Source organism: Zea mays, chromosome 9 (genome assembly GCF_902167145.1).
Source record: "Zea mays cultivar B73 chromosome 9, Zm-B73-REFERENCE-NAM-5.0, whole genome shotgun sequence".
NCBI classification, from domain to species: Eukaryota; Viridiplantae; Streptophyta; class Magnoliopsida; order Poales; family Poaceae; genus Zea; species Zea mays.
The window spans coordinates 117,919,163-117,946,242 of NC_050104.1; the positions used below are offsets into that span (position 1 = coordinate 117,919,163).

The window sequence follows — 27,080 nt, forward strand, 5'->3', positions numbered from 1 at the left end:
GAAGCTGGGGTCGAGTCTGTCTTCCGAGGCCGAGCCCGAGCCCCTGGGCCGGGCGAGGCGGAGGTCGTTCGGCAGAGGCCAGGGCGGAGTCTGAGCCCTGGGGTCGGGCGAAGCGGAGTTCGTCGTCTTCCGGGTCTTAGCCCGAGTTCGAGCCCTGGGGTCGGGCGGAGCGGAGTTCGCCGTCTTCCGGGTCTTAGCCCGAGTCCGAGCCCTGGGGTCGGGCGGAGCGGAGTTCGCCGTCTTCCGGGTCTTAGCCCGAGTCCGAGCCCTAGGGTCGGGCGGAGCGGAGTTCGCCGTCTTCCGGGTCTTATCCCGAGTCCGAGCCCTGGGGTCGGGCGGAGCGGAGTTTCCTATGGCGCCTTCGGCAAGGCCTAACTGCCTGTCAGTCTCACTCTGTCAAGTGGCACTGCAGTCGGAGTGGCGCAGGCGGCGCTGTCCTTCTGTCAGACCGGTCAGTGGAGCGGCGAAGTGACGGCGGTCACTTCGGCTCTGCCGGGGGGCGCGTGTCAGGATAAAGGTGTCAGGCCACCTTTGCGTTAAATGCTCCTGCGACTCGGTCGGTTGGTGCGGCGATTCAGTCAAGGTTGCTTCTTAGCGAAGGCAAGGCCTCGGGCGAGCCGGAGATGTGTCCGCCGTTAAAGGGGGGCCTCGGGCGAGACGGAAGTCTCTCGGGGTCGGCTGCCCTTGTCCGAGGCTAGGCTCGGGCGAGGCGTGATCAAGTCGCTCGTATGGACTGATCCTTGACTTAATCGCACCCATCAGGCCTCTGCAGCTTTATGCTGATGGGGGTTACCAGCTGAGAATTAGGCGTCTTGAGGGTACCCCTAATTATGGTCCCCGACAGAAGGGTATTGATGGATCTCGACCGTTGGATCAACGCTGGATGGCCCAGATTAGATCAACTTTATTATGAATCAGGGCGCGATCACAGCCGCACGGCAACCGTTGATTCCGAGATCTGCGAACCAGATTTAAAATAAGCGAGAACTAGCCACAACCCCCAGATCTAGATCGAACGGATCCTATTACCCCGACCGAACCGATCCCAAGCGCATCCAAACGCAGCCGTACACGTCGCGATCGACGACTCATACGTTTCTTCTATCCAACAGCAGACCACAGACCGGGCGGCGCCAGCGCAGCCCGCGGCGGCGTTTCGCTGGCGAGTAGAGGGTTGGGCGACCAGGCGAACCAATCCGAGCATGCATATGTGCTAGAGAATCCTCTAATTATGTACAATTAGCGGAAGCGAGTCCATACCAGGGATCGGGTTCTGAAATTGTGGGTCCAGGGCATAGTGCGGCCAGCCGCAATCCTTGATGCCGGCGAGAAATCATGAGTGCTCCTATCACCAATAGCGCCTGGTCTGTCCACGAGTACCCTCGCACGGTTCTCTCTGCTCACCTGACGAAGCTTTCTGTTTGAGTTTGCTCCACCTATGGGTTACGGGGACATGGGCTCCTGGCATGGCACTCTCGGCGACGAGTCTTGTTCTCTTCCTAAGCGGCTCGATGGAACGAGAGGGATCACGGCCATCCTTATATGGACAGGGAACAAGTCCGCACTGTTGATACACATTCTGTTACGAACTACTGCAGTTCTGTTCCGTGATCAGCGCGTGGTTGGAGATAGATACTAAACGGCGGACCCATAATGTAGTGACCGACTTGATGCATGTGCTGATGTCATCATTTGCGGCTAGAAAACAAAAATGAAAAAAAAACGTGGAGACTAATTAGGCCCCGCGGAATAGAGAAAATGGGCCAACAGAGAAAAGGGTCGCGCGGCAGGAGATTGCTCTTTTTTCTTTCTAATTTCTGTTTTATTTCAGTTTCAAATATTTAAATTCAATACTGATCTCTTGTTTTTATTTCGAATTTGATTTAAATGTAACAACAAAACGTGTCAATCATGAAATGCATTTAAATGTATGTTTATCTTGATTTCATTAATTAGCTAAATGTTTTAAATATGTAACGCACACATTTACAATATTTTCTTAACAAACAAAAAAAAACTACTCCGACGTAGTTAAATTTAGCATTTCATTCAAAACTAAGTAGTCGTTATTTATTTATATTAATAACAAATATTTTTACATCTTGTTATTTATTTAGAGAAATAACTGTTGAAAAGAAAGGAAATTCTTGCTAGAAATCATTAGAACTTAATTCCTTACAAATTAAACTAAATCTCAAAAGATTTTGTTAGTTCAATAATTAGGGTGTTACAAATCCTACCCCCTTAACAGAAATCTCGTCCTCGAGATTTGTAAGAAAAAGGGATGCAACCAGTTTGGTTTGAAATTTAGTTTCTCATTTGGTTTAGGAATCAAAAGTTTTGTTTGAAGTTTTTTTATAGACGTTAGTAGATGATTTGGAATATATGGATATACATATGTCTAGCCATTTATTAGGTAAGATGAGGTACGGTTATGGCAAGTATAGGTTGTGGCAAGGAAGAGTATAATAAGGAAAAACTTCATCCAGAACCGTGGATCTTGATTCAACTTGATCTTTGAAGACTTGAGTTGATGCTTATCCTTCTTTGACGTGGTTGGTCTTCTTTGGCCTTTCTTCTTGGAGTTGCCATCCGAGTTAAGGACTTATGGTTAAGATATATGTGAGTAGGATGGATTATGTGGTGTAGGCAGGTTAGAATCTCTTGCTAGGTTAAAATCGAGGGGTTATGCAACTATCGGATGGTTAAGGTAGTTGCATATGGCCAAGTCGGTTTGTTGTTCTTAATTTAATGCAGGGTGAACTAAGTTAAGACATGTTCCATAGGAGTAGAGTCTAATCTATTTCATCAGTATTATCTAACATGTTTGATCAGTCACTTTAGATTAGATCAGATCTAGGTTAGATTGGTGTGACTAGCTTGAACTAGATAAGATCTAATTAATTTGGATTGGATCATGATTGTTACTCTGAGGTGAGATAAGCAAAGTGGTTAGGATAAGATAAGATAAGATAAGGTAGATTCTTTTAAGATAAGAATGGATCTATGAAGCTAGATCCATTTTTAATGAGGGATAATCTAAGTTTGATTAGTTATATATATGCCTAAGTATATGTAGATGCAATTGTGGACACTACTCCACAACCCATCACACTCAATAAAGATCCAAATCAGACATGTATGACAAGAACAAACACTCAAGCGTACAGATACCTATAAAAATAGTTTTGTTTTTGTTCCTAAGAGTAGGTCTCTTATTCCTAAAGTCACTTTAGGCATAGGATTTCAAAGTGTGAAATCCAATTTTGTCTTTAGAAGGAAAAGGTAAGAGTAATCAAAGTAAAGCGGAATTAGATGAGAAAAGATTAAGAAAAGTTTAGAAAAGAATAAGAGTAGCAAAGGTAAGTAGACAATGGTTGTCCAGTTCTATCTAGGTTTCATCCTACAGTCAACATTCCTCTGATACCACTTCTGTCACACCCGGATTTTAGGGGTCCAAACCCCGGGCGCGAACATAATCACCAGGTGTGCTGGGACCAAGTCTCACACATATGATGAATCATGGCACAGGATCGAATGTCACATCTTTACTATATAACAAGAGTTCTATACAAAATAAATAAATAATTACATTATAAGGAGACAACGGTCCAGCAACCCAAAGTTGACTGGGAGACGACGACCTAGACCTCTCACGAACTCGTCACAGCATCCTCCAAGCGCCTCACCCTGCAGTACCTGTTCTTGACCTGTGGGGGGGTGTGAGACAGCAAGAGTGAGCTCACATACATTCATCGCTCAACAAGTTGTGGGGAATAATGTGCATGAACTCGCCAAAGGTGGGAGCTCATGTGAAGTGTAAGGCTTACCAATGAAGATGGTTGAAGCTGAGCATTGCTTTTAAAGTTGGTCAAAATTTTATTAGCAATTACTAAGCATAAGTAAATACCAACCCAATTAAGCAGTAGAACAGAAGTAACAACATCACCTGCGATGCAATGCATATGGCAAATTGAATTTAGTTCCATAAATTAATCATGTGAGGGTCCGAGCCGCTCATGACCGTGAGCACGGCTGATATACCAGTTTTACACTCTGCAGAGGTTGCGCATCTTTACCCACAAGTCATGTTACCCATCTGCCAAGGGATCGCGACTTCCCATACACCTCTACCGAGGAGGCGAGGCAGGGTAACACTACGAGGCCTTTACAAAGTTCCACTAGCTTCAAAAAACCCGCTACAGTTTATAGGAAGCTCCAATGCAGGAATCCCTTGCAGGACCGCTATCGCAGCAAAATCCTCCCGAGGGCCTCCCTACACTGACCACTCCCCTACTGCCCTTGCCCCTTTCGGGTAAGGTAGTCCTCCACTAGCTTTCCTAATTAATCAGCCAAGGGCGTCCCATTATACCCTTGTGGTAGCACTGTTTTCCCGGGTGGTCGCTCCATGTTCCAATTAACATAATGATCTTATCATGAATGATAAATAACAACGGATAACAAAAGTATAATCATGAGTAATGTATCTTCATACCCAAAACCACATAAAGCACTAGCAAGTACTACCCAAAAAGTTCAGTGGTAACAAGGTATAAAGATAATCAAACTAGGGTAACCTATTGGGTCCCATCAAAATTAACCTATGCAGATCATTATGATTAATCAGAACATGGCTGGGTAAAAAGAAGTGATCAAGGGCACAACTTGCCTGGGACTTGAGATTTCCAGGTACCAACTTGCTCTTCAGATGACTCGTGACCTCACGCTAGACGTAGCAATACAAACAATTATGGTATAGGCAAAATTAACATTACACCAAACATAAGATTAAACTGCGTATTAATAATCTACGCGTAGTAACGAGATCGTAGAAATTAGAACCACTAAATTCGGGGCTACGGCTATCGAGTTATGATTTTCCGAAGATCCACGTGGTTAAATATAGAATAGACTAAGTGCAATATTTTAACCTATATTTCATGACAAAACAAAGTTACCAGATGATAATAGATATTATTGTGAGACTAATGCAACGAGAATGGATTAAAACGGAGTTACTGTTATTGAGTTATGAATTTCTGAAATTATTTAGCACCTAGAATAGATTAATTCAATTGAGCAATTTTAATTAAAGTTTCATGGTTAAACAAAGGTACAATGTGATAAACAATATTAAAACAAAATTAATGCCACTGGAATGGATCAATTTGGAGTTAAAATGAATTAAATATGAATTATACAAGTTTCTAAAATTGTTTTCATACTAAAACTCATTTTCTACATTAATATACTCATTTTATTCAATATTCGAACTGTGAACACTAATACTTTAAAGACCAGGGGCTAAACCACAAATTTCAGGGGCATAGATTAAATTTTCTACCACTGCATCAGAACGGTGGGTTAATTCTAACATTTCCCGGAGGTTCTTTTGAATAACCATTCGGTCGGAAGGGTATTGATGGATCTCGACCGTTGGATCAACGCTGGATGGCCCAGATTAGATCAACTTTATTATGAATCAGGGCGCGATCACAGCCGCACGGCAACCGTTGATTCCGAGATCTGCGAACCAGATTTAAAATAAGCGAGAACTAGCCACAACCCCCAGATCTAGATCGAACGGATCCTATTACCCCGACCGAACCGATCCCAAGCGCATCCAATCGCAGCCGTACACGTCGCGATCGACGACTCATACGTTTCTTCTATCCAACAGCAGACCACAGACCGGGCGGCGCCAGCGCAGCCCGTGGCGGCGTTTCGCTGGCGAGTAGAGGGTTGGGCGACCAGGCGAACCAATCCGAGCATGCATATGTGCTAGAGAATCCTCTAATTATGTACAATTAGCGGAAGCGAGTCCATACCAGGGATCGGGTTCCGAAATTGTGGGTCCAGGGCATAGTGCGGCCAGCCGCAGTCCTTGATGCCGGCGAGAAATCATGAGTGCTCCTATCACCAATAGCGCCTGGTCTGTCCACGAGTACCCTCGCACAGTTCTCTCTGCTCACCTGACGAAGCTTTTTGTTTGAGTTTGCTCCACCTATGGGTTACGGGGACATGGGCTCCTGGCATGGCACTCTCGGCGACGAGTCTTGTTCTCTTCCTAAGCGGCTCGATGGAACGAGAGGGATCACGGCCATCCTTATATGGACAGGGAACAAGTCCGCACTGTTGATACGCATTCTGTTACGAACTACTGCAGTTCTGTTCCGTGATCAGCGCGTGGTTGGAGATAGATACTAAACGGCGGACCCATAATGTAGTGACCGACTTGATGCATGTGCTGATGTCATCATTTGCGGCTAGAAAACAAAAATGAAAAAAAAACGTGGAGACTAATTAGGCCCCGCGGAATAGAGAAAATGGGCCAACAGAGAAAAGGGTCGCGCGGCAGGAGATTGCTCTTTTTTTTCTTTCTAATTTCTGTTTTATTTCAGTTTCAAATATTTAAATTCAATACTGATCTCTTGTTTTTATTTCGAATTTGATTTAAATGTAACAACAAAACGTGTCAATCATGAAATGCATTTAAATGTATGTTTATCTTGATTTCATTAATTAGCTAAATGTTTTAAATATGTAACGCACACATTTACAATATTTTCTTAACAAACAAAAAAAACTACTCCGGCGTAGTTAAATTTAGCATTTCATTCAAAACTAAGTAGTCGTTATTTATTTATATTAATAACAAATATTTTTACATCTTGTTATTTATTTAGAGAAATAACTGTTGAAAAGAAAGGAAATTCTTGCTAGAAATCATTAGAACTTAATTCCTTACAAATTAAACTAAATCTCAAAAGATTTTGTTAGTTCAACAATTAGGGTGTTACACGTAAGGAGAGGGTCCAGGTGTACAATGGGGGGTGTAGCAGTGTGCTAACGTGTCTAGCAGAGAGGAGCTAGAGCCCTAAGTACATGCCGTCGTGGCAGCCGGAGAGGTTTTGGCACCCTGTTCATGTGATGTCGTGGCCGTCGGAGGAGCACTGGAGCCTTGCGGAAGGACAGCTGTCGGGGTTGTCGAGTCCTTGCTGACGTCTCCTTGCTTCCGTAAGGGGCTGAGAGCCGCCGTCGTCATGGAGCACGTGGGGCGCCATCATTATTTGTTTACCGGGACGAGCCAGATGGGACGCCGGTCTTGTTCCCCGTAGCCTGAGCTAGCTAGGGGTAGGGTAATGATGGCCCTTCCTGTGACGTGGTCGGTCCGAGCCCTAGGTCGGGCGAGGCGGAGGCTCCTCCGAGGCCGAGGTCGAGTCCGTCTTCCGAGGCCGAGGCTGAGTCCGAGCCCTGGGCTCGGGCGAGGCGGAGTACGTCGTCTTCCGGAGCCAAGGCTGAGTCCGAGCCCTGGGGTCGGGCGAGGCGGAGTTCGTCATTTTCTGGAGCCGAGGCTGAGTCCGAGCCCTGGGGTCGGGCGAGGCGGAGTTCGTCGTCTTCCGGAGCCGAGGCTGAGTCCGAGCCCTGGGGTCGGGCAAGGCGGAGTTCGTCGTCTTCCGGAGCTGAGGCTGAGTCCGAGCCCTGGGGTCGGGCGAGGCGGAGTTCGTCGTCTTCCGGAGCCAAGGCTGAGTCCGAGCCCTGGGGTCGGGCGAGGCGGAGTTCATCGTCCGAGGTCGAGGTTGGGTCCGAGCCCTGGGGTCGGGCGAGGCGAAGTCCATCTTCCGAGGCCAAGACGAGGGCTGAGCCCTGGGGTCGGGCGAGGCAGAGCTTCCTATGGCGCCCAAGGCCGGACTTGGCTGCTGTCAGCCTCACTCTGTCGAGTGGCACAACAGTCGGAGTGACGCAGGCGGCGCTGTTTTCTTGTCAGGTCGGTCAGTGGAGCGGCGAAGTGACTGCGGTCACTTCGGCTCTGTCGACTGAAGAGCGCGCGTCAGGATAAGGTGTCAGGCCATCCTTGCATTAAATGCTCTTGCGATATGGTCGGTTGGCGTGGCGATCTGGCCAAGGTTGCTTCTCTGCGAAGACTGGGCCTTGGGCGAGCCGAAGGTGTGTCCGTTGCTTGAGGGGGCCCTCGGGCGAGACGTGAATCCTCCGGGGTCGGTTGCCTTTGCCCGAGGCTGGGCTCGGGCGAGGCGAGATCGTGTCCCTTGAGTGGACTGAGCCTTGACCTTAATCGCGCCCATCAGGCCTTTGCAGCTTTGTGCTGATGGGGGTTACCAGCTGAGATTAGGAGTCTTGGGGGTACCCCTAATTATGGTCCCCGACACTGCTAGACGTAGCAATACAAACAAACATGGTATAGGCAAAAATAACATCACACCAAACATAAGCACAAACTGCATAATAATATTCTATGTGTCGTAACTAGACCGTGGTAACAAGAATTACTAAATTCGGAGTCACGATTATTGAGTTATGATTTTCTAAAGTTTCTAGTGCTTAGTATAAACTAAATTCAAGTGAATAATTTTAATCCAAGTTTTATGGCTAAAAAGATTTACTAGGTGATGAACAACATTAAAACAAAATTAATGCCACTGGAATGAATCGATTTGGAGTTAGAATGAATTAAAAATGAACTATACAAGTTTCTGGAATTATTTTTGTATTAAAAATCAATTTCTGTAATCATTTTTCCTATTTTCTCTATTCCCTAGACTGCACGCATAATAAACAGAGAGCTCGGGGGCTAACTCGCAGTTGTTTCCAAGGCTCAGGATACCCCCGAGTGGACGACAGGTTAATTACAAAAAAGAGCAGGGGCTCTTTATGAAGATCACCCGCCGAAGGGGTATCAGCCAATCCTAGCCATCCAATCATCATCAGACCGCACAGATCTTATGAGCCACGCGCCCAAACCGGTATGTGACGCGGACCGTCTGATCCCAATCCGAGGGTCCAAAACTACTGTAACCGAAAGGGTAACTGCCATTTAATCACATCCGTCTATCTCAAATCAGACATCCATCAATACCCAGCCACACAAGCATATCATCTTTTAATTAGGGTCGCTAAATTACCATCCGATGGCGAGGGTAATACCCATCCACCCCCCACCAGCACCGACGACGGAACAGTAGCCCCCCGCGGCGGTGCACCATTGCCGGGATTCCAAACCCCCACTCCCCACGCCCAAACCTCGCCCCAGACAGCGTTTACGCAAGGAGGGGATGTAACTGAACTAGTAAGGAAGCTACTCACCGACGGCGATGCAACGGTGTAGCCATTACACGGTGTGGGGCGGCCCGAGGTGGAACGCCGGTGCCAGTGACGAATTACCGACAGTCCGGGCCCCACGATCGCCTGTTGGTGACACGAATGTTTCTGCCATGCTCCGGTGATGCTTAATCACCACGCGCCCAGGGCCGCGCCATGGTGTGTCGACGAATTGCCCGCGGCGCATGAGGTCGGGTACTTCCTGTTCTCTCTCTCTCTCTCTCTCCACCACGAGCTCTCTGGTGGCGCTAAAAACCTTTGTCCCTGGCGGCTAGGATGGGGAGGGGATAAGGCGGTCAAGGTGTCCACAAGTTATACCCTCGCGCGCGGGCGTGAGATGCGGATAAGCGGTTCGGCCACCGCGGTGGAGGTGGCTTCGGAGATGAAACCGCGCCCGAGCTATTAGGAGAAGAACCTCCTGAGATGTGGGGCCACATGCAGCGACACACACGAGAGGGGAGATAAGTCTGACCATCGGGCCTACACGACAGAGACACAGCGAGGCGGCTAAGGACGCAGGCCCACATTCAGTGAGAGCGAGGACGCGAGCGTGCACGCCTGCGGATGACGTGTGGGCCTGACACGGGTGGGCTGCTTGCGCGTGCTTGGGAAGAGAAGAATGGACCGAGGTGGCGAGCAGGTTGAATGGGCCGAGAAGGTGATTCTGGCCCAAAGCGTAGGTGGTTTTCTTTTTTTTTTCTTTTCCTATTTTCATTTCTACTTTTAATTTGAAATATCCAAACCAAATTCAAATTCCTATTTTTCACTTTCAATTTTTTTCAAGTGTCAAAATTAATACTAATGTGAATATAACCTCTATTGTTTCCAATATTATTATTTATCCTTGTTATGTATTTATGGGAGGAATAAATGGTTTCCTTAAAATTCCCATCCTTTTCTTTTTCTATTCCCCTTTTTATTTTCAAATTCTAAATTTTAAACTCAAACTTGTTTCACAAATTTGAATACAAATACAAGAATTTGATTATAGGGTGCACATTTCTGTATTTATTTATTTTGTTATTCGACTAATATAATCCTATTAATTGAACTTGCTAAAGGGAAAAGAGGATCAATCAATCTTCTTAGGTTTCATAATCCCAAAACATTACCATATAAATGTATTTATTTATTTGTTTCCTCATTTTTCTCTTATACTAATTTTGGGGCTTTACATTTTGGAGAGTCGAAGCTGCCCGTCCTTTGTGTTGAGCTCGGCAACGATGACACTGGATGGACTTTGTGTGGGGCTGTCGTTGTCTAGGTTGTTTGTGCACCCTATGTAGGTTTTAGACCCGATTTTCCTTAAAACTAGGTCAATTCTTTTCTTCTTAATTAAGAGGCAGAGCTCCTGCCATTACATTCAAAGAAAACCCGACCCATGTTCCAGCACTGATGGAGCTACTACCCTTCGAGAGTCAGAACTTGAGAGTTCCTAAAAAAACTTCCTAAAATTGATTTAAGGTGTTAGTAACAAAAAAATCATGCTCCAATAGTTTCTTAAATGAGGTTCCTAAATACATACTAAATATCCTTATTTAGTCCCCAAACGTGGGGAATTGTTTCACACTCCCACCAACTTGTTTCGTTCATCAACCACACCGTGAAATCACTTGTTTGCTATTTGATTCCGCACTCATGTACAATGATGCACTTTAAATGGTTTAAGTTATGAAATTAATAAATTTACCATCAACTTAATATAATTTAAAATATTGAATTATATAAGAATTAAAAATTGTTGGAGGCTAATATTATTTTTGTTCTTAATATATATTTAGCAACTTACTAAATCAGAGCTTAGAAAACATTTTATTTTTATAGAACCAATAAAGATTCTCTAAGGAGTCAACCCACAACTTACTAAATTATTATTATTTATAGGCTTCGTCAACCTACTAATCATATATATAACATATAACATAGAGTTAAAGAGCGATAAAATAGCAAATTTCTTTCCTCATCAAATACGGCGTCGTGGCATGGCACGCTACCTACCAGGATGGCTCTCGCCTCCGCCACGGTCTCCTCTCCCTCCCGAATCATCCGCTGCTTCTCTTCTTCTACATACTCTCGCGGTCTCGCCCTCCTCTCCCTCTCGTCCCCCTCGCCTCGCGCTTCTGTAGCTGGCACCGGCTAGTGGTGGGTGAGAGCACCTAGAGGGGGGGTGAATACGTGATCCTATAAAATTCAACACTAAATTCCAACAACCTTGATTATAAAGATATTAGTGCGGGTTAATCAAGTCAATGAGATGAGCTCTTGCAAACAAGGACAATCAAAGAGAGAGCAATCACAAGAGACACGCGATTTTATCCCGTGGTTCGGCCAAGTAACACTTGTCTACTTCCACGTTGTGGCGTCCCAATGGACGAGGGTTGCACTCAACCCCTTTCAAGTGATCCAATGATCAACTTGAATACCACGGCTTTTCTTCCTTATCTCTTTTTCCCGTTTGCGAGGAATCTCCACAAATTGGAGCCTCTCGCCCTTACAAGATTGATCACAATGAACGCACAAGAGTAAGGTTGGGAAGAGCAACACACACACGACTCAAAAATGCAGCACTCCAACACACACAAGTGAAAACTTGAGCTCAAATGACACACAGGGAGTTCTTGACTCGAATGGAGCTCAAATCTCTAACACAACAAAGCGAATGCGTGGGAGCAGAGTCTGGATGCCTTAGAATGTTTAGTGAATGCTTGGGTGACTCCTCCATGCGCCTAGGGGACCCTTTTATAGCCCCAAGGCAGCTAGGAGCCGTTGGAGGCCAACAAGGAAGGCCATCCTTGCCTTCTGTCGGGTGGCGCACCGGACAGTCTGGTGCGCCACCGGACAATCACTGTAGATGGTCCGGTGCAGATCACCTTCCTATTCTAGCGCAGATGACCGTTGCACCTCCAGGCCAGTTGGCGCACCGGACACTGTCCGGTGCACACCGGACAGTCCGGTGCCCCTGCCGACCGTTGGCGTGGGCCACGCGTCGCCCGCAGATTGCGCGGTCGACCGTTGCCCTGGCGACCGTTGGCTCACCGGACAGTCCGGTGCACCACCGGATAGTCCGGTGAATTATAGTCGTACGCCGCCGATTTTTCCCGAGAGTGGCCTGTTCACCGGAGGCTGGCCTGGCGCATCGGACACTGTCCGGTGCACCACCGGACAGTCCGGTGTGCCAAGCCAAGCTAGACTTCGGCTGTACCAAGCCAAGTCTTTTGCATTTCTTTTCTTCTCTTCTTTTCTCTGTTTCTAGCACTTAGACAATTTATGTTAGTACTCAAAACAATGTACTAAGTCTAGAAACGTACCTTGTTACATGATTTGCACTTCTTGCTTGTTTGACACATAATCAACTCACTTAATGTGTGTTGGACACTTAATCACCAAAACATTATAGAAATGGCCCAAGGGCACATTTCCCTTTCAATCTCCCCCTTTTTGGTGATTTATGCCAACACATCAAAAAGCAACAAAAATAAGTGCAACATCGATGCAAATAGGGACCAAATTGTTTTTGACTCTAATTTGGCATATTTGGATCATTCTATGCCACCACTTGGTTTGTTTTTGCAAATCAAATTCATTTTCCTATGTCTTAGTCAAACTCACTTGTTTGGGCATAAAGAGAGATATTCCAAGAGTGAAATTGATCAAGATCCAAAAACTCTCCCTTTTTCCATAATCATAAATTCTCCCCACAAGAGACCAAATTTTGCAATAAGAGTATTTTGACAAATCAAAAGTTCTAACTCTATTGTTTTCAAAATTCACAAGTGGTAGCTGATCCGTTTGCTTTGGCCTTAATTTCTCCCCCTTTGGCATTAAGCACCAAAACGGGATCATTTTTGGCCCTTTAACCCCATTGTCTTACCAAAAAATGTCAATTAAGAGCACAAAGGCAATAAGAGCAAAAATATGAACTTGGAAGTGAGTAAACTAATACCGGAGTGCAGTGGAAGTCTTTGCATTGTCCAAGTCCATTTTCCTTTTCGATGCACCTTGGAGACTACATCAAGTATACTCAACCAAATAGATTAGTCTCAAGGGGTCAAGTTGTAGTACATCTCCCCCTAAATATGTGCATCATTCACACATGGACTTGTGAGGTCCGGGGATCTCTTGCACAACTTGAGCACCATAAGTAAGCAAAAAATTTCATAAATGCATAAAATAACATGATCAAAGGCATAGAACACATGTATGCTATAGATCAATCCAAGTTACGCGAATCTAAGACATTTAGCTCACTACGCAGCATGCAAAAGGTTTTCTCATCTAATGGCTTGCTAAAGATATCAGCTAGCTGGTTCTCGGTGCTAACATGATACACTTTGATATCTCCCTTTTGCTGGTGGTCCCTCAGAAAGTGATGCCAGATGTCTATGTGCTTAGTGCGGCTGTGTTCAACAGGATTATCCGCCATGCGTATTGCACTCTCATTGTCACATAGGAGTGGGACTTTGCTCAGATTGTAGCCAAAGTCCCTAAGGGTTTGCCTCATCCAAAGTAGTTGCGTGCAACACTGTCCTGCGGCAACATACTCGGCCTCAACGGTGGATAGGGCAACAGAGGTTTGTTTCTTTGAGCTCCAAGACACCAAGGACCTTCCTAGGAATTGGCACGTCCCTGATGTACTCTTCCTATCAACCTTGCATCCAGCATAATCAGAGTCTGAATATCCAATCAAGTCAAAGGTAGACCCCTTTGGATACCAGATTCTGAAGCAAGGCGTAGCAACTAAATACCTAAGAATTCGTTTAACGACCACAAGGTGACATTCCTTGGGGTCGGATTGAAATCTAGCACACATGCATACGCTAAGCATAATATCCGGTCTACTAGCACACAAATAAAGCAAGGAACCTATCATAGACCGGTATGCCTTTTGATCAACGGACTTACCTCCTTTGTTGAGGTCAACATGCCCGTCGGTTCCCATCGGTGTCTTCGCGGGCTTGGCGTCCTTCATGCCAAACCTCTTGAGAAGATCTTGTGTATACTTCATTTGGGAGAGGAAAGTGCCATCCTTAAGTTGCTTCACTTGGAACCCAAGGAAGTTGGTCAACTCGCCCATCATCGACATCTCAAACTTTTGAGTCATCACCCTGCTAAACTCCTCACAAGACTTTTGGTTAGTAGAACCAAATATTATGTCATCGACATAAATTTGGCACACAAAAAGGTCACCATCACAAGTCTTAGTGAAAAGAGTGGGATCGGCTTTCCCAACCTTGAAAGCATTAGTAATTAAGAAATCTCTAAGGCATTCATACCATGCTCTTGGGGCTTGCTTAAGTCCATAGAGCGCCTTAAAGAGCTTAAACACATGGTCGGGGTACCTGTCATCCTCAAAGCCAGAGGGTTGTTCCACATACACCTCCTCCTTGATTGGCCCGTTGAGGAAAGCGCTCTTCACATCCATTTGAAACAACTTGAAAGAGTGGTGAGCGGCATAGGCTAATAATATTCGAATAGACTCTAGCCTAGCCACAGGAGAAAAAGTCTCCTCGAAATCCAAACCTGCGACTTGGGCATAACCTTTTGCCACAAGTCAAGCCTTGTTTCTTGTCACCACTCCATGCTCGTCTTGCTTGTTGCAGAACACCCATTCGGTTCCCACAACATTTTGCTTGGGACGTGGCACCAGGCTCCAAACTTTGTTCCTCTTGAAGTTGTTGAGATCTTCCTGCATGGCCAACACCCAGTCCGGATCTTGCAAGGCCTCTTCTACCCTGAAAGGCTCAATAGAAGAGACAAACGAGTAATGCTCACAAAAATTAGCTAATCTTGAGCGAGTTGTTACTCCCTTGCTTATGTCACCCAGAATTTGATCGACGGGGTGATTTCTTTGGATCGTCGCTCGGACTTGAGTAGGAGGGGCCAGTGGTGCTTCTTCCTCCATAACTTGTTCTTCTTGTGCTCCCCCTTGATCACACGCCTCTTCTTGATGAACCTATCCATCATCTTGAGTTGGGGGATGCACCATTATAGAGGAAGATGGTTGATCTTGCTCTTGTTGTTCCTGTGGTCGCACATCTCCAATCGCCATTGTGTGCATTGCGGCCGTTGGAACATCATCTTCATCTATGTCATCAAGATCAACTTGCTCTCTTGGAGAGCCATTAGTCTCATCAAATACAACATCGCTAGAGACTTCAACCAAACCCGATGATTTGTTGAAGACCCTATACGCCTTTGTATTTGAGTCATATCCTAGTAAAAACCCTTCTACATCTTTGGGAGCAAATTTAGAATGTCTACCTTTCTTCACCAAAATGTAGCATTTGCTCCCAAATACACGAAAGTAAGAAACATTGGGTTTGTTACCGGTAAGGAGTTCATAGGAGGTCTTCTTGAGGAGGCGATGTAGGTAGAGCCGGTTTATGGCATGGCAAGCTGTGTTCACAGCTTCCGACCAAAACCGCTCGGGCGTCTTGAATTCTCCAAGCATCGTCCTCGCCATGTTGATAAGCGTCTTGTTCTTCCTCTCTACCACACTGTTTTGCTGTGGTGTGTAGGGAGCGAAGAATTCGTGCATGATGCCTTCCTCCTCAAGATATTCATCCACTTGTAGATTCTTGAACTCAGACCTGTTGTCGCTTCTTATCTTTTTCACCTTGAGCTCAAATTCGTTTTGAGCCCTCCTTAGAAAGCGCTTTAGGGTCCCTTGGGTTTCTGATTTATCCTGCAAAAAGAACACCCAAGTGAAGCGGGAAAAATCATCAACAATTACTAGACCATACTTACTTCCCCCGATGTTAAGGTAGGCGATGAGTCCGAAGAGGTCCATGTGGAGAAGCTCCAGTGGTCTTGATGTTGTTATCACATTCTTGTTGTGATGAGTGCTTCCCACCTGTTTCCCTGCCTGACAAGCTGCACAAGGTCTATCTTTTTCGAAACATACATTGGTTAGTCCTGACACATGTTCTCCCTTTAGAAGTTTATGAAGGTTCTTCATCCCAACATGTGCTAGACGGTGATGCCACAGCCAGCCCATACTAGTCTTAGCTATTAAGCATGCATCTAGATCGACCTCCTCTTTCGAAAAATCAACTAAGTAGAGTTTGCCGTCTAATACACCCTTAAACGCTAATGAACCATCATTCCTTCTAAAGACATAAACATCAACATTTGTAAACAAACAATTGTAGCCCATGTGGCACAATTGACTTACAGACAGGAGGTTGTATCCTAATGACTCTACTAAAAATACATTTGAAATAGAGTGCTCGCTTGTGATGGCTATCTTTCCCAAACCTTTGACCTTGCCTTGGTTCCCATCTCCAAAAATAATCGTATCCTGGGAATCCTTGTTCTTGACGTAGGAGGTGAACATCTTCTTCTCCCCCGTCATATGGTTTATGCATCCGCTGTCGATTATCCAGCTAGATCCCCCGGATGCATAAACCTGCAAGGCAATTTAAGCTTGGATTTTAGGTACCCAACTCTTGTTGGGTCCTACAAGGTTAGTCACAATAGCCTTTGGAACCCAAATACAAGTCTTGTCTCCCTTGCATTTGGATCCCAACTTTCTAGCAACCACTTTTTCATTCTTACATAAGAGCGCAAATGAAGTATTGCAAGCATGGTAAATGGTAGAAGGTTCATTACATACTCTCCTAGGCACATGATGCACAACATTACTTCTCCTAGGCCTACTTCTACCATGCACAAAAGTAGAGCTAGAGGCAAACATAGCATGTGAATCAAAAGCATCATGATCATAACTCCTATTATAATTGGAATGACTAGCAAATTTCCTATTATAAATGAAAGCATGATTCTTTTGATTACTACTAGCCATAGAAGCCTTCCTTTTTTTCTTATTGGGAATGGGAGTCCTTTGGCTTGTTAAGTTCTTGGCTTCCTTTCGAAAACCAAGCCCATCCTTAATTGAGGGGTGTCTACCAATGGTGTAGGCATCCCTAGCAAATTTTAATTGATCAAAATTAGTTTTGCAAGTCTTAAGTTGAGCATTAAGACTTGCCACCTCATCATTTAATTTGGTGATAGAAACAAGGTGTTCATCACAAGCATCAACATTAAAATCCTTACATCTATCACAGATAACAACATGCTCTTCACAAGAACTAGATTTATTCGCTTCCTCTAGCTTAGCATTTAGACCATCATTCAAGATCTTTAAACTAGAGATGGATTCATGACAAATAGACAATTCAGAGGATAGCATTCCATTCCTTTTAATCTCTAAAGCAAGAGATTTTTGCACACTAACAAATTTATCATGCTCCTCATATAAAATATCCTCTTGTTTATCTAACAATCTATCCTTTTCATTTAGAGCATCAATTAATTCATTGATCTTTTCTACCTTAGCTCTATCTAAACCTTTGAATAAGCTAGAGTAATCTACTTCATCATCACTAGAAGCATCATCGCTAGAAGTAGAGTACTTAGGGGTATCTCGAACACTTACCTTCTTCTCCTTGGCCATGAGGCAAGTGTGGCGTTCGTTGGGGAAGAGCGAAGACTTGTTGAAGGTCGAGGCTGCCAATCCTTTATCGTCGGAGTCGGATGAAGAGCAGTCTGAATCCCATTCTTTGCCAAGGTGCGCCTCGCCCTTCGCCTTCTTGTACACCTTCTTCTTCTCCCTCTTCCCATGCCTTTCTTGTTCCTGGTCATCATCATTATCGAGGCATTATGCTATGAAATGACCAGTCTTACCACATTTGAAACAGGAGCGCTTTCCCCTTGCTTTGTTCTTGTTGGGGTACTCCTTGCGTCCTTTCAGTGCGGTCTTGAAGCACTTGATGATTAGGGCCATCTCATCTTCATTGAGTCCGGCAGCCTCCACTTGAGCTACCTTGCTTGGTAGTGCCCCCTTGCTGCTTGTTGCTTTGAGAGCAACCGGTTGCGGCTCGTAGATGGGTAGTGGACCGTTCAAGGCGTCATCCACATATCGAGCCTCCTTCACCATCATGCGCCCGCTCACAAATTTCCCAAGAATCTCCTCGGGCGTCATGTTGGTGTACCTAGGATTCTCACGAATAAGGTTGACAAGATGGGGGTCAATTACCGTAAATGACCTTAGCATTAGTCGGACGACGTCGTGGTCCGTCCATCTTGTGCTTCTATAGCTTCTAATCTTGTTGACTAGGGTCTTGAGCCTGTTGTATGTTTGTGTTGGCTCCTCTCCCCTGATCATCGCGAACCTTCCTAGCTCGCCTTCCACCAACTCCATTTTGGTGATCATGGTGGCGTCGTTTCCCTCATGTGATATTTTGAGGGTGTCCCATATTTGCTTGGCGTTGTCCAAGCCACTCACCTTGTTGTATTCATCCCTGCACAAGGATGCTAGCAAAATAGTAGTAGCTTGTGCATTCTTATGAATTTGCTTATTTATGAAAACGGGATTGTCAGTACTATCAAAATACATTCCGTTTTCAACGATCTCCCAAATACTAGGATGGAGAGAAAATAAGTGACTACGCATTTTGTGACTCCAAAAAGAATAGTCTTCTCCATCAAAGTGTGGAGGTTTCCCAAGTGGAATTGATAGCAAATGAGCATTAGAATTAAATGAAATACGAGAATAATCAAATGAATAGTTTTGATTCACTGGTTTCTTCTTTGACGAGGAGTCATCATCATCGTCGTGTGGTGAAGAAGACGAGGCATCACTGTCGTAGTAGATGATCTTCTTGATTGTGGCAGAACCTCCCAAGTTATTGGGCCCACATGCACCTGTCCTTGTCTCAAAGACCAAGTCTTCATGTCCGCGAAGTTACGGCGATCCGAATCGATTATACTCAGCTGAGGATCTCTAATCACACGACATATGTAGCACTTAACCCTTGCATATGTCAACTTGCCACCGGGGTTCTTAAGACCAGATCAGGTTCACGCCAACCGAGAGCACAGATACACCACCGTCCAGCCTCTTGTCACGGAGGGTACACGCTACTCTCGCCGTCTCTCCACTCCCATTGCGTGTTATCTTATTCTGGTATTAGTCTGCCAGAGGCAAAGCTTACCCATGATGAGGTATGTGACCAGTTAAAGGGTCCTCGGTCAGCAGGCCTACATACGCATCCAATCCTTAATCAACCTGGGTAGAACATCACCTGTTCCTAGCCCAAGTCCCGATTTAAGTACTTCCACCCTTAGGATTGTTTGTATTCCTTAGGATGAAAAGAGCATTATAAGGAACTTTGCAGTAAGATCCCACCATTGCTCCCAATGAAAATATTCTTACAGGCAGAAGCCATCCTTCCTCAGGATAACCCCTGAGCTAGGCATTAACGCAAAGGACAACCTCTATCCACAAGATCTAAGCAGGGATAAGCATTTTTGTAAATCATAATTTTGATACTTCATCAGAAGTACCTATAAAGGTATGGATATCAAGGTAGGCAATGCATCAAAGGGTTTCCAAGAAACTCCTATAAACCTAATGCACATTTCGCTAGACTTAAAGTGTGTAAAAATTATTTAAAAACACAAGGAAGGGGTTGCATGCACCGGGGCTTGCCTGAATAACACTAGATTAGTGTTGTTAAGTGGCAACCACTTGGCGACCATCTCTTGTTCTGATCTTGTTTCGTCTATCCATCTTCAGATTAGTTCATCAGCTTCATCCTGCGGATTAGCCCGCGCTTGGAGTCGACTTGGCTCATCTTCCGCATCACGCGATTATTTATCCTACCTCATGAGATGCACGATGCACATGTATGAACACATGTATAACGAGTATAATATAGATAATCTACACTAAAAAGGATGAAACACTTTAAAACCAAGCATTAAGCACCGTAGATATCACAGCAGGGCATTGACTACATCCATTAACCAAATTGACCTAATAACACTAGAATATCTATTTTTATTCCTAGCTTTTTATTAACTCTTTAAACTGTGTATCTTAATTACTTAATTTACCGATTAACCTATTTATCATATATATTAATATAACTTCCCATTTTTTAACACCTATAATCCCGCAAACACTGAGACCTATTGAGATCTTTTTTATCCTACGACATCGACCAAATTACTAAAACGACTCAAGCAATCTAATAAATATTAAACCTAGTCAAACCATCCACCAATTCACTAACACGAGTAACAAATTTACTTACCCTGACTAATTCGACGAGATAGTCAGAAGCATGACTACGGGTTCCGGTTGATGTCATCCAGGAGCCTTTTTTTCTTCGGTAATCAATTGTTGAAGATCTTTTCCTCGACTGAATAATTCTGACGAACCGAACTTGAGTCGCGTAGCATGTCCGAGCTTTTTATCGCGCACTTGGTGAACACCATGCTGCTAGCCTCTGTCTTCACCCGACTCTTGAGATTTCTTGCTGACGCGCGGGACGACGACGAGATCGTGTTTGGAGCGAGCTAGTGAGGACACGAATCCAGTGAGGGCTCTAGCGACGACGAAGTCACGAGCAAGGGAGGACGGGTTTAACAGCTCGACGGCAGACGCGAGCATGCGCGAAACCCGATAGATGAGAGCGAGTGCGACGCAGTGACAACGAACAGACGCGCGAGCATTAACGCGAGCCAGCGGCAAGCACGAGCGCTGAGGTACAACCGGCAACACTCGGCGAGCACGCAATGAGGCACACAACAGCGACGACAGTCGAATCAGCAACAGAGTGTTGGCGAACTCGACGATCACGACCACGGTCGCGTGCTGACGCGGATAGGACAGCAAGTAGCCGACGCGGGTAAGCAAAGTAGGCAGGACATCGAGCGTCGCGGTGAGCTAGAAAAAGATTTGGCGTGCGAGCTTGATGTGCACGGATTTTTGTTTCGTTGCTCGACGCACGACGCGTGGACAGACGGCAAGCAAGGACGCGCGGCAAAATCCCGGGCAGGACGCAGGGGACTTCGCGATGGGTAGCGAGACTCGATGGTGAACGACGTGACGACGAACGATGAGATCATCGACGCGATTGGGAATTAAAGCCGAGCGAGCCGAGAGGGCGCACTGGCGAGCAGAAAAGAGGACGCGACTGCGGACAGAGGAGAACTTGGCACGACGAGGGACAACGAAACGCTGCGCGCACGACAAGGAAGCAGAAAACTACGACAAGGGAGCTCAGCGTGCAGCGAGCCGAGGAATGACGGTGATGTCATGACCGAGTCGGACGAGGAGCACGCGGCCATGACGAGCAAGGAGCGCGCGACGATTGGAGAAGAAAACTTGTAGCGCGCGCAGGGCGAGCAGGGGCAGACGAGCGAGCCAGGGAGCTCGGGCGAGCCGAGGTGGCGCAGCCATGGAGGCTCAGGGAAGGAAAGCCGTGCAGGGGCACACGACGGCCGGCCAGCACCAGAGATGCGGCCATGAGAGAGAGAACAGAACTCGGCGAGCTGGGGAGCTCCGCGCGCAGAGCACGGCGCTGGGGCTGGAGGCGGGTCAGACGCGCGATGCAGGGAGCCGGCTGGGCGCGTGCTCGGCTGCTTGAAGGGGAGGACGCGGCTGCTGGCGCTGGAGAAGGAGGCCGAGCGGCTGCCAGGGAAAAAGCTTGACGCAGCTCGCGGCAGTGAACAGGGAGTTCAATGAGCTGGAGCAGCGTGAGAGAGAGACGCAGGGAGAGGAACGCACGGCAGGATATTTGAAGAATCCCAGGGGCGGCGGCGCGGCAGAAAAATCGCAGGGAAGGGGCGGCGCGCGGATAGGATAGAGAAACGGATATTAATTTATTTATTCAACCGAGAAATCATAGATATTTTTGAACAGGGATTTTTAGCGATAGCAAAAGAGTCGACGGTAATTGCGACAGTTGATTCGATTCAAAAATAAATTTACCAGAGAATTAAAGCTCCATTATAATTCTCGGACGCACTGTCACGGTTTTGATTTAGCGAATACTTTGAAATCAAATGAATTTGCACCTGTTATTTATATCCAAAGTTTTGGATCAGGGCGAGATGCAACCGGAACGAATTAAACGGATTTCGGCTTCGTTATTTCAATCTACATCTGATTCAGTTGATTTTAGACGAATTCCGTCCGCTATCCGAACACTCGGTTAGAGAACAATTTAATTAAAAATCCGTAGACGCGATGTCACGGATGACAAAAAGGAGATTAAATTATTTTACATTGAAAGCTTAGTCGTCGAGTTCTATTTAATTGGCTCGGGATAAAATCGTCCGAGTGGGTAAAGCTTCCGAATTCGTACTCGCGCGAGCGATGAATTTTAAATACTCACCGGACGCACCGATTTTCGGAACAACTATGTTCCGAAATACGAAAATTTCGGATGAGCCCGGATAGATAAAAATAAAAATGATGTCGCACTCGCGACAGACGAAACTGATGCGATATAAAAATCGCGATAGGCGAAGAGGATTAAAATTTAGTATTTGTTTTATCCACTAATATTACGTGCTTAAATCCGTACTCGTTGTCGAGTGAAATATAAACACCTGGGGTGTTACATTGATGCGCCTCTTCTTCTTCTCATCCTTCTTCTTGTGACTCGAGCCAGAGTCAGTGGGCTTGTCGTCTCTTGACTCGTTGAAGAGGGATTCCTTCTCCTTGTCGTTGACCACCATCCCCTTTCCCTTAGGATCCATCTCTTCGGGCGGTTAGTCCTTTAAGTGAAGAGAACGACTCTGATACCAATTGAGAGCACTTAGAGGGGGGTGAATAGGTGATCCTGTAAAATTCAACACTAAATTCCAACAACCTTGATTATAAAGATATTAGTGCGGGTTAATCAAGTCAATGAGATGAGCTCTTGCAAACACGGACAATCAAAGAGAGAGCAATCACAAGAGACACGTGATTTTATCCCATGGTTCGGCCAAGTAACACTTGCCTACTTCCACGTTGTGGCGTCCCAATGGACGAGGGTTGCACTCAACCCCTTTCAAGTGATCCAATGATCAACTTGAATACCACGGCTTTTCTTCCTTATCTCTTTTTCCCATTTGCGAGGAATCTCCACAAGTTGGAGCCTCTCGCCCTTACAAGATTGATCACAAAGAACGCACAAGAGTAAGGTTGGGAAGAGCAATGCACACACGACTCAAAAATGCAGCACTCCAACGCACACAAGTGAAAACTTGAGCTCAAATGACACACAGGGAGTTCTTGACACGAATGGAGCTCAAATTTCTAACACAACAAAGCGAATGCGCGGGAGCAGAGTCTGGATGCCTTAGAATGTTTAGTGAATGCTTGGGTGACTCCTCTATGCGCCTAGGGGACCCTTTTATAGCACCAAGGTAGCTAGGAGCTGTTGGAGGCCAACAAGGAAGGCCATCCTTGCCTTCTGTCGGGTGGCGCACCGGACAGTCCGGTGCGCCACCGGACAGTCATTGTAGACGGTCCGGTGCATATCTCCCTCCTATTCGGGCGCAGATGACCGTTGCACCTCTGGGCCAGTTGGCGCACCGGACATTGTCCGGTGCACACCGGACAGTCCGGTGCCCCCTGCCGACCGTTGGCGCGGGCCACGCATCGCCCGCGGATTGCGCGGCCGACCGTTGCTCTGGCGACCGTTGGCTCACCGGACAGTCCGGTGCACCACATGACAGTCTGGTGAATTATAGTCGTACGCCACCGATTTTTCCCGAGAGTGGCCTGTTCACCGGAGGCTGGCCTGGCGCACCGGACACTGTCCGGTGCACCACCGGACAGTCCGGTGTGCCAAGCCAAGCTGGACTTCGGCTGTACTAAGCCAAGTCTTTTGCATTTCTTTTCTTCTCTTCTTTTCTCTGTTTCTAGCACTTAGACAATATATGTTAGTACTCAAAACAATGTACTAAGTCTAGAAACGTACCTTGTTACATGATTTTCACTTCTTGCTTGTTTGGCACATAATCAACTCACTTAATATGTGTTGGACACTTAATCACCAAAACATTATAGAAATGGCCCAAGGGCACATTTGCCTTTCAGTGGGTCGGGTGGGCAGGCCACGAGCGCTCCTCGGCGGATTCTCGGACGTGGGCGCCAGTGAGAGCGACGAGGAGGAGGAGCACTGCCTGCGAGGTGGGCAGCGGGACGGTGAGGTCGACGACGTCTTGGAGCTCTCCGCAGCGGCCGTCGGGCCAGAGAGATGAGACGTGCTAGGCCTCGGCCAGGCGATGGTGAGGCAATGTTAGGAATGTGAGCCCAAATGGCCCATACGACCTAGGTTGCTAAAAGAACACTACAAAGAGAGACAGTCGCCAGAAAGGCAGGGGAAGAGGAGATTACGCAGTTCATCTTCCTTCTCAAGTTTACTCCCTCCCATATATCCTCTACTTCCATATCTAGGATCTTCTAGACCCTTGTAGAGTGGCTTCGACATTCTTCTCCCATCCCTAAAATCATGTTGTTCTTCCTTCCGGGATTCTAATTCTCTATAATCGCTACTTGAAAGTCGCCTAGAGGGGGGGGTGAATAGGGCGAAACTGAAAATCTTAAAAATAATCACAACTACAAGTCGGGTTAGCGTTAGAAGTATAATAGAGTCCGCGAGAGAGGGTGCAAAACAAATCGCAAGCGAATAATGAAGTGAGACACGCGGATTTGTTTTACCGAGGTTCGGTTCTCTCAAACCTACTCCCCGTTGAGGAGGCCACAAAGGTCGGGTCTCTTTCAACCCTTACCCTCTCTCAAACGGTCCCTCGGACCGAGTGAGCTTTCTTTTCTCAATCACTTGGAACACAAAGTTCCTACAAGGACCACCACAAGATTGGTGTCTCTTGCCTCAATTACAAGTGAGTTTTGATCGCAAGAAAGAATCAAGAAAGAAAGCACGATTGCAAAAACCAAGCGACAAGAGCGACAAATAACACACGGATCACTTTCTCTCTCAAGTCACTAATCACTAATGATCTCTTTTCTCAATTGTGAAACTTGGAGAGATGGAGGCTTTGAATGTGTCTTGGAATGGATTGCTAGCTCTTGTATTGAATGTTGAAGGTTGGAATGCTTGGGTTGAAGTGAATGGAGGTGGTTGGGGTTGTATTTATAGCCACTAACCACTTCCTAGCCGTTACTCCATTCTGCTGAGCGCGGACGGTCCGCCCGCCAGGTCCGGACGGTCCGCCCCTGTAGATCAACGGCTGAAAATGCAACGGTCAGCAGTAACGGCTATATTGCATTTAATGCGTCGTCAGATGTCAGACAGACCCAGTCGCGGACGGTCCGGTCGTGCACCCCGGACGGTCCGCAACTCCGCTATAATTCATTCTTCCGAACCCGTCACCTTCGGGTTTTTCGGATCCTTGCCTACCGGACGGTCCGCGCCTGAGGCCGGACGGTCCGAGTGAGGTCTCAGACGGTCCGCGCTTATCCTCCGGACGGTCCATAGTGCAGACACGGATTTTTGCATTGGTTCTGTCTGAGGGCCATCCTTGTGTCGCGGACGGTCCGCCACAGGCGCCCGGACGGTCCGCGCTTGGCCTGTTTTTCCAAAAAGCTTCTCCTGTCCGGAATAATCTACGGTATTCCGGACAGTCGATTTAGTAGTTGTAGATGAACCTTTGACACCTGTAGAACATATAATCTAGAGCAAACTAGTTAGTCCAATTATTTGTGTTGGGCAATTCAACCACCAAAATCAATTAGGAAGTAGGTGTAAGCCTAATTCCCTTACAATCTCCTCCTTTTTGGTGATTGATGCCAACACAAACCAAAGCAAATATAAAAGTGCATATTTGAACTAGTTTGCATAATGTAAGTGCAAAGGTTGCTTGGAATTGAGCCAATAAGAATTCTTGCATGGATTGTTTCTTTATTTTTAACATTTTGGACCACGCATGCACCACACGTTTTGTTTTTGCAAATTCTTTTGTAAATCTTTTTCAAAGTCTTTTTGCAATTAGTCAAAGATAGATGAATAAGATTTCGAGAAGCATTTTCAGGATTTGAAATTCTCCCCCTGTTTCAAATGTTTTTCCTTTGACTTAAACAAAACTCCCCCTAAATGAAATCCTCCTCTTAGTGTTCAAGAGGGTTTTGAGATATCAAGTTTTGAAAATACTACTTGCTCCCCCTTTAGAACATAAAGAGATACCAATTTGAAATTTACCAATTGAAAATCATTAATTTTAAAAATCAGGGTGGTGATGTGGTCCTTTTGCTTTGGGCATACTTTCTCCCCCTTTGGCATGAATCGCCAAAAACGGATACTTGGAATGAAGTATAGGCCCGTTCTAGCTGCTTTCTCCCCTTTGGCAAGGAAAACATATAAGTGAAGATTATACCAAAGAAGGAGAGTGATGCGGAGCGACGGCGAAGGATGAGTAGTAGAGTGGAGTGGAAGCCTTTGTCTTCGCCGAAGACTCCAATTCCCTTTCAATATACCTATGACTTGGTTTGAAATATACTTGAAAACACATTAGTCATAGCATATAAAAGAGACATGATCAAAGGTATATTTATAATCTATGTGTGCGAATCAGCAAAAGAAATTCCTAGAATCAAGAATATTGAGCTCATGCCTAAGTTTGGTAAAAGTTTGTTCATCAAGTGGCTTGGTAAAGATATCGGCTAATTGATCTTTAGTGTTAATGTATAAAATCTCGATATCCCCCTTTTGTTGGTGATCTCTAAGAAAATGATACCGAATGGCTATGTGTTTAGTGCGGCTATGCTCAACGGGATTATCCGCCATGCGGATTGCACTCTCATTATCACATAGAAGAGGAACTTTGGTTAATTTGTAACCGTAGTCCCGCAGGGTTTGCCTCATCCAAAGCAATTGCGCGCAACAATGGCCTGCGGCAATGTACTCGGCTTCGGCGGTAGAAAGAGCGACTGAATTTTGCTTCTTTGAAGCCCAAGACACCAAGGATCTTCCCAAGAACTGGCAAGTCCCCGATGTGCTCTTTCTATTGATTTTGCACCCCGCCCAATCGGCATCCGAATAACCAATCAAATCAAATGTGGATCCCCGAGGGTACCAAAGCCCAAACTTAGGAGTATAAGCCAAATATCTCAAGATTCGTTTTACGGCCGTAAGGTGGGATTCCTTAGGGTCGGATTG

General features: G+C 45.9%; 1 pseudogene; it reads left to right on the forward strand.

Moving 5' to 3' along the window:
- LOC103640211 (uncharacterized sugar kinase slr0537-like) overlaps nt 1–27,080 on the forward strand; it is a 125,054-nt pseudogene that overhangs the window by 72,174 nt on the left and 25,800 nt on the right.